Source organism: Mus pahari, chromosome 2 (genome assembly GCF_900095145.1).
Source record: "Mus pahari chromosome 2, PAHARI_EIJ_v1.1, whole genome shotgun sequence".
In the NCBI taxonomy this organism is placed as follows: domain Eukaryota; kingdom Metazoa; phylum Chordata; class Mammalia; order Rodentia; family Muridae; genus Mus; species Mus pahari.
The window spans coordinates 63,879,214-63,891,895 of NC_034591.1; the positions used below are offsets into that span (position 1 = coordinate 63,879,214).

At 37.3% G+C, this 12,682-nt stretch overlaps 1 pseudogene; it reads left to right on the top strand.

Moving 5' to 3' along the window:
• Positions 1 to 11,897: 11,897 nt before the first annotated feature.
• On the top strand, positions 11,898 to 12,650 carry LOC110316797 (annotated as a pseudogene).
• The last annotated feature ends 32 nt before the right edge of the window (positions 12,651 to 12,682 follow it).

The following is a 12,682-nucleotide window of genomic DNA, read 5'->3' on the forward strand; positions in this document are numbered from 1 at the left end:
GGAAGGAAAGAAAGAAAGAAAGAAAGAAAGAAAGAAAGAAAGAAAGAAAGAAAGAAAGAAAGAAAGAAAGAAAGAAAGAAAGAAAGAAAAGAGAGAGAAAGCAAAAGTGCCCATAAAGGTCCTAAAGATAGAAAGAAAGGGGTTAAAATATCTCTTTGTTGACTGAGCTACCAAGGCCAAGGGCAGAGGGGACCTGTGCATATTAGTCATATGGATTTTGGAATGTTCTGGGTCTGGAGTTCAATTATATTTTGATACCATTAGCCTTTTAATAGCATAGCCAGCTCTGTAGCTTAATACTTAGCGCCCTCCTCTCTGTCTCTCTCTCTCTCTCTGTCTCTGTCTCTGTCTCTGTCTCTCTCTCTCTCTCTCTCTCTTTCTCAGAGTGTGTTTGTGTGTGTGCGTGTATGTGTGTGTGTGTGTGTGGTGTGTGTGTGTGTGTGTGTGTGTGTGTGTGTGTACCATATCTATCACATGCTTTGTCTCATCCTCACAGAGTCCTTTGATCCCTCCAGATTAGAATAGTGAACTCTAAATTACTGTTTGATTTCTTATAAATAATTTTTAGAAGTGAAAATTATGTTAAATATACTTATAATATTAATGCATATTAGCATTAGTTATAGATATCAAAACTTTAATTTTTAAAGTATATCTAGAAATTTAACCATAAACACATTCTTAGATACATGTTTGATTATCTATAATGACACTACAGACACATTGAAAGACTATCTTTTTTCTTACTCTATTCGTAATTGCAGGGATTGTGTTTTCTAATGTTGTTATCACCAATTTAAAAGGGGAACCTCAATTCTTACAATTACCTTTGTATTTCATCCCTTGTTTTCAAGATCACCTCTCTCTTTTCTTTAGCATATAACATATACATGTAATATTTTTATCATTTGTTTTTCATTATTGAACATAAATTCTGTTTTCATACAATATATCCTGATTAGAGTTTCCCCTTGCTCTCACCATCCCAGTTCCTCCTCACACCCTCCCCCACTGGATCGACTCCCATTCTGTCTCTCGTAGAAAAGAACAGGCTTCTAAGAGATAGCAACCAAACATGACAAAATAAACTATAATAGGATGAAACAAAAACTAGCATTTCAAAATTAGGCACAGCAACCCAACAGGAGGAAAGGAAACCAAAGAGCAAGCATGAAAGCCAGAGAGCCACTCATTCTCACAGTCAGGAGTCTCTAAAAAATGCTAACCGTAGGACTAGTTGTGGGTACATGTAAGTCTTGTTCTGCTGGTAGTTCCCTCCCTCCTTCTAGCTCTTATACTGTTTGTGCCTCCTCTTCTGTCAAATTCTGAGTTCTGAGGTGAGGAATTTGATGAAGACCTCCAATTTAGACTGTCTTTCTCTGCATAGTGTCTGGATATGTGTCTCTGAATTTGTTCCCATCTGCAGCAGGAAGAAGCCTCCCTAATGAGGACTGGATAAAGCAAGGATCTATAAGTATAACAAAATATCATTAGGAAAAATAGATACATAGTGTTTTATTTTATCCAAGACTTATGGCCTATCTAGTCTCTAGTCATTCACTTTGCAATCAGTGCTGAGTGTAGACTCCTTCTGAAATGGGCCTTACAGCAAATCAGACATTGGTTGGCTACTCACATATGTTCTATGCCACCATTGCCCTAGCATACTGTGCAGGCAGGACAGATTGTAGGTCGAAGGATTGGTGGTTGGCTTGAAGTCCATGTTTCTACATCAGTTGCCTGTAGAGTAACTTCCTGTACCAAAGAGACTATAACGTAAGAATGAAGTCTCCATGTAGTCACCAGCTCCAGATCTCAATGTCCAATACATTTTGTGCATGCTGTCCCTGCAGTGGGGTCAAATAGCCAGTTTGCACAGAGAAGCTTTTGGTCTTAACAACACTTGGGCTTTTAGGGGATTTCCATGGGAGTGCTTTGAAAACAATTCAGTTAAATGAACTCCAGTCCCATTGCTGGAGGTTCCATCTAGCCACAAGAGATGGCCAGTCTAAACTTTGTATTACCACTTATTAGGAGATTTTAATAGGACAACCTTAGATTCCAGGAAGTTGGTAGTACACAGCTTTCAACACTGTCTGTCCCCTGTATGAAATGTATTCTCTTTTCTCACCCATGGAGAAACCTGTATGGCCCCTAAACTCTTCTTTTTTGACTAACCTCTCTGGTTCTAGAATTTGTAGCTTGGTTATCATTTACTTAATGGCTAATATCCACTTATAAGAGGATGCATACCATATTTATCTTTCTGGGCCTGAGATATCTCATTCAGGATGATATACCTACCATATTTTCTCTATCCTGTCTTCCATTGAGGGACATCTAGGTTGTTTCTTGTTTCTGGCTATTATGAATTAATCCGCAATGAATAGTTAAGTATCCTTATAGTAGTATGGAGTGTGCTTCTGGTGTAAGCCCTTGAGTGATATAACTGGGCCTCGATTATAGTTCCATTCCCAATTTTCAGTGGAACTGCTGTATGATTTCCATATTCATTGTAGAAGTTGGCAATCTAACCAACAATAGATGAGTTTCCCTTTGTTCCACATCTGCCTCAGCATGAGCAGTCCCTTGAGTTAATGACCTAAGCCATTGTGGCAACTATATAATGGAATCTAAACAGTTTTGGTTTGTGTTTTCCTGATGGCCAAGGATGTGGAAATTTTCTTTCACTGTTTCTTGGATGTTTTAGATTTCTCTGTGGAAGGTTTCTCTAACATCTGTTACACATTTTTTTGATTGGATTATTTGTAGTTTTGATATCTAGTTTTTGAGTTTTTAAAATATTTTGTATATTAGACCTGTATTGGAAGGGGAGTTGGTAAAAATCTTCCATTTTGTAGTCTGCCTGTTTGAATGAGTGTAGGTGTCTGTAGTGGCTATTCCTGGTTGTCAACTTGACCATATTTGAAATGAACTACAATCCAGAATTGGAAGGCTCACCAGTGAACCTAATCTGGAGACTGGGAGATAGAAGTTTCTGATCTGGATCTTGGTATGGAGATCTTGAGACACAGTGGTGATTGAATCCAGAAGATTAAGACAGGGAGATCTCCGAGTCCAAGATCATCTGGGATTAAAGGTGTGGTAGCACACACCTTTAATCTGGGCTACACCTTCTGCTGGGGACCATATAAGGACATTGGAAGAAGGGAGTCTGGCTCTCGCTCTTTTGCCTTCTTGCTGTGTGGGACTCAGCAACTGCTAGATCCTTGGACTTCCATTCACAGCTACTACTGAACCATTGTTGGGATTTGGACTGCAGACTGTAAGTCATCAATAAATTCCTTTACTATATAGAGACTATCTGTAAGTTCTGTGACTCTAGAGAACCCTGACTAATACAGTGTCCTTAACCTCACAGAAGCTATTCAGTTTCTTTATGTAGGGTAATAAATATGGATATATATTTACATTCTTCTATACTGATACCCAGTTTGACAAGCACCATTTGTGCAAGATGTTGTCTTTTCCCCATTGTGCATTTCTAGCTTTTTTAAAATAAAAATGCAGAAATTCATATGTATATATATTTATTTCTTGTTTTTCATTTCTATTTCATTGATAACTATATCTCTTTTATGGCAATGCTATGCCAGCTTTTATTACTATAACTCTGTAATACAAGTTGAAATCAGGATGTTGGGTTTTCTACCAGTTCTTTCATTGTTCAGCATCTTTCAGGCTCTGCTACCCCTCTCATAGTAGCATGACCACCCTGCAGTCACAACTCGTGGATCCTGAGAAGGAAAGCAAGGCAGGAAAGAGGGAGGGATGGAGACCTCATGTGGTAACTGAGTGCAATGAGAATGGACTCTCAGGGAGACAGGCTTCATCAAGACAGTTCATTTAATTAGGTGATTAAGGTAATTTTAACCTTTGGACAATGGGTCTTCCTGGAGAGTAAACATCATTGGCCAAAGCCAGGGCACTGTGGGTGCCTCATATGCATAGGGAGGAATTTCAGATATTGCTGGACATATCTTTATAAGGAGAGGAAATCCATCCTGGTTGACAGGCTACATGACCTTTTCCAAGTGGCAGAGTTGGGGTGAAGGACTGAATGAGTGGGGATATGCAGGCTGGGGCCATAAAAAAAAGCAATCCTATCTACTTGTATCAATCACAGGACTAGATTTCTGGGGTTTGGACATGCCTCAACCTCACACTTGTTCCAGGCCAGCCCTCTAGTGTTCTGTGGCTCCCTGGCCCCACAGTTCAGGACTGTTTTAGCCATATGCTGTTTTGTGGTTTTCCACATGAAATTGACCACTGCCTTTCAAGGTATATAAATAATTGTGTTGGAAGTTTTATGGAATTACATTAAATTTGAAGATTGTTTTTGGTATAATGGCCATTTTTCTATGTATGTTAATCCTATCTACTCACGAGCATGGGATCTTTCCATGTTTTGATTTTTTTTTTTAAATTCTTTCCTTAAAGGCTTGAAGTTTTATCACACAGAATTTTTACTTGATTGGTTAGAGTTACCCCAAAATATTTTATATTATTTGGATATATCATGAAAGGAGTTGTGTTCCTGATTTCCTTTCATAATAGCTTGTCATTTAATGATTTACTTATAATTTGTATATGGGATCACTAATGGCTTTTTCAGTTAGTCTTGTATCCAGCTGTATTGCTGAAAGTGTTTGTCAGCTGTAGATGTTCCCTAGTGTAATTTTGGGACACACACATACACACACACACACACACACACACACACACATATATATATATATATATATATACTGCAAAAGTGATTCTTTGACTTCTTTCCAATTTATATCCCCTTGATCTCCTTCAGTTGTCATATTTCTCTGGCTTAAACTTGAAGTACTATGTAGAACAGATATGGACAGAATGGACCACTTTGTCTAATTTATTTAAGATTCTCTACATTTAATTAGATGTTGGCTATAGACTTATAAATTGCCTGTGTTATGTTTAGGTATATTCCTGTTATTTTGTTGGTGGTGGTAGTGACGATGGTCATGTTTGTGTGTGTGTGTGTGTGTTTACATGTCTTTGAGTGTGTGAGTCTGTATGTGTGTGCATGTATGACTTATTCTTTTGATTTTTCTTGTGTGAGAAGACTACTTATCCCCCTTTTTCATGTATAGAGCTGACCTCCTCAGGTTGGAGATATCCTTCTTGCACTTTCTGTAGGGTTAGATTTATTGACAGATATTGTTTAAATTTGAATTTATCATGTAATAACTTATTTTTACCATCTATAGTAATTAACAGTTTTTGTTGGTACAGTAGACTAGGCTGGCATCTATGGTCTCTTAGAGTTCACAGCATATCTGTCCAGGAATTTCTGGCTTTTAGATTGTCCACTAAGAAGTCATATGTAATTCTTATAGGTTTGTCTTTCTATTACTTGGTTGTTTCCCTTCTATCTTTTAACATTCTTTCTTCATTTTTTATGTTTAGTGTTTCAATTTTTATGTGACAAGGGAACTTTCTTTTCTGGTCTAATCTGTTTGGTTTTATGTATGTTTCTTGTATTATTATAGGTATACCTTTCTTTAGGTTAGAAAATTTTTCTTTCAAATTTTGCTTAAAATATTTTCTTCATATTTAAGTTTTGTTTCTTCTTACTCCATACCTATTACTCTTATGTTTGTTCCAGATTCTCTGAATATTTTGTGTCAGGATATTTTTTTAGATTTAATATTTTCTTTGGCTTATATATCCATTTCTTCTAGAATATTTCCAGGACCTGAGATTCATATTCTCTCTCTTTTCTCTCTTCTCTCTCTCTCTCTTCTCTCTCTCTCTCTCTCTCTCTCTCTCTCTCTCTCTCTCTCTCTCTCTCTCTCTTTCTCTCATCTTTTTTATTCTGTTGATGAAGCCTGACTCAGGTCTGGGATAATTTATTCATTTCCTTCAACCCTTTGTGTTTCCTTGGATTTCTTTAAAGGGTTTATTTATGTCCTCCAATTGTTTGACTTTCCTGGATTACTTTAAGGGGTTTATTCATTTCCTTTTAAAAGACTTCTATCATTTTCATATAGTAGGTTTTTATGTCTTTTTCTTGTGCTTTAGCTATGTTGAAATATATGGTGGTATTAGAATATCTGTACTATAGGGGAGGGCATTTGTTCTGGCTGTTGTTCATTATGTTTTTATGATTTTGTGCAGAAGAATGATATAACACTTTCTTCTGAATTGAAATATTCCATGTAGAATAGAGAAAAGATGCTTCTGAGACTCAGAAGTAAGTAACTCACAAGACTTAGGAAGCTCCTAAGGAACAAGATTCCTTTGATCCCTCCATAATGTCCTGGGACCATTAAAGAACTGCCAAGGAACACATTGTCCTCAGAGGAACTGACTGCTCATGCTTTGACAACCTCCTCGTTTACAGATTCCATGACACAACAGCCAAGCTAGGGTGGGCCTTTTGCCAATGCAAGGGGGTTTTGAATGAAGAAAATAATGAGGATACAGTTGCCTTCATGTATGTGTAGAGGAGAAGATTTATTTTAGAGGAGAAACAGACAGAGGTACCTGGAAAGGTTTAGATTTAACATGACTATAAAAGGAGAGAGTAGGTGGAGAAAAACTAGGAGCCAGGAGCCCAGAAATTATCCAGAAGACCAAGAAAGCAAAAAGAACGAAATGATCCCATAGCCAAAATGGCTGAGTTTGTATATGTAGGAGAAACTTGGAGAAGGGAAGTGAAGCTCCTGGACAGGAGAGGTTGAGGGTAGGGGACAAAGTATGCTAGCTAGGTTGGCTCACTGACAGGTACTTGTGGGTATGGACCAATGGAGACTGGTGGCCAGAGTTTTGCTTTGATGTGTTAAATATGCTCCTCAGTACCCTTATCGTAGACGCTTGTGTAACAGCTCACTCATATTCCTGTAACTAAATAATGAACGAATTGTCACACATCAGTGAAATTATAACTTTAATGTGATTTGATTATCTGTGTTAAGCAGACATTTTATCAAATCTCCCTAACAAAGTCATACAGGAAGTAAAATAAATACTTTTCATCACTGAATTATTTTTACCTGATCTGATTTTAAACTATTCCTCATTTATTTTATATTTTCATCCATCAGGTCCAGTTATGGTTGCCACAAAATTGTACATATATATTTTGTGTCTTCTGTGCCCAATCAGCCTAAATTCCTCAAACACAGACAATGTGTGCCACTCTCGGTCTGTCACAGACTACTTGATATCTGTGTCCTTGCCCTTTGTGTTTGACCCATGTGAAGCCTTTGAAAGTGGAGATGCACATTCTCTGTGTCATCTGTCTCTACCACTTTCTAACTTTATTTGTATAAGTTAATTTAATAATTACCTTCTTTTTATACTAATTTCGTATACTGTATAGCTCTAAATAATCACTTTGAGAGACAATCAATTAGTACAAAGGCTTAGGAATATAGAGGCAAGTCTAAAAAGAAAAATGTAATGGATCCATGATCTGTAAAAGACTTATGAATATAGAAGAATCACTGTGTGTATTACTCCCCATCTGTCTGCTTCTTTGTATCTCTCTCTGTGTGTGTTCATTAATGTTTCCTTTTATTTCTGAGTTACATTTACATCACTTACTTAATTTTATAAATAAATATTCTCAAAGTAAATTATTTGACACTGCTTTTATTATTTGTTTTGTGTTAGTCCTTAGAATGTCATAAATGTCATGAATTCCAAAATCATTGAATATAATACTTATTTCTCCAGTAACACTGGAAAATGCTGTGCTTGCATCAGGATCAGTTACATATTTACACAATACTGTGATTTCCAAAGGCAGAGGAGATACCAGAGTTAACATGAGATTTAACATTCTGCTCTCTCCATTCCATTTCATTATTACATAAATCATTCAAAATAGCAACACTTTGACTAATAAGATTATTAATGGATTTTGAAATTAGATGCAACCTTGATTGGAAAAAATAAATCATTGTCTGTCAGGCTAATGAACTACATCACCATATTAGGTGGTGTGGAATAAGGTCCAGTGCCTCCTGAGATAGTTCTGACATTCGTTCTCTGTCTTCACCCACCAGTAGGAAATAGGCTGCCATTAGTGGCCCATAAGTATGAGGAACATATTTCATGGTGTGTGTGTGTGTGTGTGTGTGTGTGTGTGTGTGTTAATTTGTGTTTATGTGTGTAACATCATGAATGACAATATAAGTAGCTCAGCATAAAGCCTAACTTTCACATAAACATATCTGATTTGACTATTAGCCATTGTATAAGACAAGACACTAAATTTAGTTTAATTAACAGAATAATTTTGAGTAAAGTTGCTGGAAAACTCTTTGCTTATATTAATTTTAGGATTTGTTCTTGAAGTGGTTTATATAAGTGGTGTGTTAGTGTATGTCACAGTGTTAGGAATGTGTGAGCACTTCTGGCACACACAGAATCATACACAAATTACACTACATATTTACATTCACAACCACTTTGTATACACACACACACACAACATGCACACACACACACACACACACACACACACACACACGCACATTATTTTGTTGTAAAGAAATAAGTATTTCAGAAGCAATGCATCCCAGAGCTCTTTTAATTAAATCCAGGATTAGAAACATAAAAGGAGAGTTTAGCACTTTCTGTAATTCCTTTGACATATAACAAAAATGTAAAAGGTATTACCAATTTGATAGAGGATAATATAAAAGGGTATATTTTTATGAAATATTGGCATAGTTTTAAATTATTTTTCTTTTTCCAATTTTTTATTAGGTATTTTCTTCATTTACATTTCAAATGCTATCTGGAAAGTCCCCTATACCCTCCCCCCCTGCTCCCCTACCCACCCACTCCCACTGCTTAGCCCTGATGTTCTCCTGTACTGGGGCATATAAAGTTTGCAAGACCAAGGGGCCTCTCTTCCTAATGATGGCTGACTAGACCATATTCTGCTACATATGCAGCTAGAGACATGAGCTCTGAGGGTACTGGTTAGTTTATATTGTTGTTCCACCTATAGGGTTGCAGACCCCTTCAGCTCCTTGGGTACTTTCTCTAGCTCCTCTATTGGGGCTCCTGTGTTCCATCCAATAGCTGACTGTGAGCATCCACTTCTGTGTTTGCCAGACACTGGCATAGCCTCACAAGAGACAGCTATTAAAATTTTTTGTTTGTTTGTTTTTGTTTATGTTTTTGTTTTGTTTTTGTTTTTGTTTTTCGAGACAGGGTTTCTCTGTATAGCCCTGGCTGTCCTGGAACTCACTTTGTAGACCAGCCTGACCTCGAACTCAGAAATCCGCCTGCCTCTGCCACCCAAGTGCTGGGATTAAGGGCATGCCCCACCATGCCCGGCTCTAAATTATTTTTTAATGTAAGCAAAAGCTGTTTATGGTGTGGCTTTAATGTTGCTACACATTTGAAAACATTTCACAATCTAATTTTGAAATTTAATTTTCAGCAGGAAATGTAAGTTTAATTTTGTTTTTTTACTTATTGAGTGTAAAAGTGCCTTTGGGATTCAGGTATTACAGCATGTCTGGAGATCAGAAGAGAATTCTCTTGAGTTTTCTCCTTCTTGTGGCATATGGGAATTGAGCTCAATCTTCAGGCCTGCATAGACGTATCGCCTCCATGTAGGTGATGTAGGTGATCTTGCTGGCCCTTCCTGGTTTCTTGTGTGTGTGTTTCATGAAAATGTCTGTAACAATCACCCAGAAAACAGTGCTTTGATTCCTCCTTGTAGTGTTGACTTTTCTTCTTTACCTTGATTAAATAAAATTAAGTCTTTACAAAATCTGATCTGTGATTGACTGACACACATTTGGTTTTACTAAGACCTACATGAGATTTATTCTGGATATCATAGACAATGTAAGTTCAGAAAGTTATTATGTCATCATACTTTATTTCTGACTAAAAGAGGGTTTGAAAGAAACACCAAGCAGATAAATCACATGCATGATACTTACTGTTTATTCTTTCATTTATTATTTTTTTAAGTGAAGGGAGAAGTTTTCAGTATTTAAAAGGTTATTCAAAGATGACCGGAATTTGTTCATTTTCATTAGATATATAAAAGTATTGTAAAGTAGCATCTAGTAAAATAAGTACATTTTAAGTTAACAGAATTAATGTTCTCCATGTCTGTATTGAAGTCTGCACCTTTGTTGAAATTTCTGCGTTAGATTGTTTCTGTCATCAAGCCCCAAATTAGTGAATCAGACACTAACAAAATGGAATTATAACTTCTGGAGTCCTACAAATTGAAGAGCCAGGTACAAAGTTAAACATACTTTACTGATCTCGGGTTATTTTAAAGAGCTATTTCTGAGGGAAGAGACCTAAACATATCTGTGGGTGTAAAAATAAACATTTTGAATGTAGCTAAAAATTATGATGATTTAATAAAGTGGTGGTACTGGGTGCTCCTCCATCATGCAAGTTTTTTTTTTTTCAAAAAAAAAAAAAGAAAGAAAAGAAAAGAAAAGAAAGAAAAAAAAGAAAAAGAAAATTCTCCAGCCACTACTTCTTAGAACCATTCTTCATCTCACCTCATTCCTTGAAAGATCACTCCTTTGAATCTGTTTCATGCACGCAACACAGTTACTTTATTATTTGCAAAGCCTAGAACTTCCATTTTAAAAATTAATGTCAATTTCTTCCATTCTTAAATCCTCCAATTCCTTATTGTCCTCTTCTTATAGTTTCTTCCATTTCTAAATCATTCAGTTTCTTATTGTCCTCTTCTTATCAGTTCTCCAGTTCGGATAAACTGAGCTAAGCATCACATCCTTTCTAAAATCTGGATTGGAGGACAAATTTGAATTGTGCTGCTTACTCTTCTGAGATCAGCACTATGTTGACATCAGTTTATGTGATCCAAGTGATATAATACCATTATAATTAAAATATGCCATATTCTTCTTAGTATGACTCCAGGTCTCCTATGGTATGAAAATGTAACAGAAACATTACATACTATGCCTCCAATTCTTCTACATAGCTGTGTCTATTCTAAATGTGTTCTACATTTACGCGATTTCTACTTTCTTTCTTCAGTCCATTAAACAGTTCAAGATTTATTCATGGGGCTGGAGAGATGGCTGTATGGTTAGGGGCACATACTGTTCTTCTTGAGGCTTACAATTACCTGCAACTCCAGCTCCTGAAGAATCTGACGCAGTCATGTGCACATAAACCACCCTACCACTTCCACACGGACATAATTAAAATAATAAATGTAGTTTTCAAAACTTTGAGATCTATTCAGGCAAATAATATCTTTTCTCTATGCTTTTTTGTGAGAAATTCCTTCAGGGCTAAAAATAATAATAATAATAATAATAATAATAATAATAATAATAATAATAATAAACTTTATAAAAAGAAAAAAGAGTGGAGGCGACTGAGCGCTCTGGAAGACTCTGGCACCCTGCCATGTCTCTCCTGAACCCCAGCGGAGGCAGCTGAGCTCTCCAGAAGAATCTCCACACCGCAGGTCCTCAGGATCACCTGTCCTTGGGATCATAGCAAAGGCAGCAGAGAGCTCTGGAGGACCCTCCACACCACAGGTCCTCGGGATCACGGGAGAAGAGTTGGCCTACAGGGAGGGCTCTGACCCCAGGACTCAGAAGGAGGATCAGAGCTCCAGACTCCTGGACACCTGCCTTGCTAGAGGAGAGCTTGCCTGCAGAGAGTGCTCTGACCAAGGGGACACAGGGGAGAGTTGGATTCCCAGGAGTGCTGACAGAGGCTAGCAGAATCACAGGAGGAACAAACTCCAGCCGGAGACACCTTGATCATTAAAACCAGAGATTCTGTCCTGTGCGTCTGTCCTGTGGAACAGCAGGCAGTTGTTTTCTGTCAGGCTTCTCCCACACTGAAGTGCGTGCCTCCACCTCATGGAAGACTCGATGGACATGGACATGAGTCCTCTTAGACCTCAGAACTACCTGTTCGGCTGTGAATTAAAGGCTAACAAAGACTATCACTTTAAAGTGGATAATGATGAAAATGAGCACCAGTTGTCATTAAGAACGGTTAGCTTAGGAGCAGGGGCAAAAGATGAGTTACACATCGTAGAGGCAGAAGCAATGAACTGTGAAGGCAGTCCAATTAAAGTCACACTGGCAACTTTGAAAATGTCTGTACAACCAGCAGTTTCCCTTGGGGTCTTTGAAATTACACCACCTGTGGTCTTACGGTTGAAGTGTGTGCTAAAAAAAAATAATAATAATAATAATAATAATAATAATAATAATAATAAACTTTATAAAAAGAAAAAAGAGTGGAGGCGACTGAGCGTTCACACAGGTTCAAGGCCTGTGCATATTGGTGGACAGCATCTAGTAGCTGTAGAGGAAGATGCAGAGTCTGAAGATGAAGATGAGGAGGATGTAAAACTCTTGAGCATGTCTGGAAAGTGATCTGCTCCTGGAAGTGGTAACAAGATTCCACGGAAAAAAGTAAAACTGGATGAAGATGATGAGGACGATGATTTTGATGAAGAGGAAACAGAAGAAAAGGTCCCAGTGAAGAAATTTGTACAAGATACCCCAGCCAAAAATGCACAAACCCCTTTACTTGGTTTTAAGTATATATGGAATGTTATGATAGGACATAGTAATAGTGGTGGTCGGATGTGGAAATGGTAGGGAGACAGAAATATACATGTGAAATAAACTCA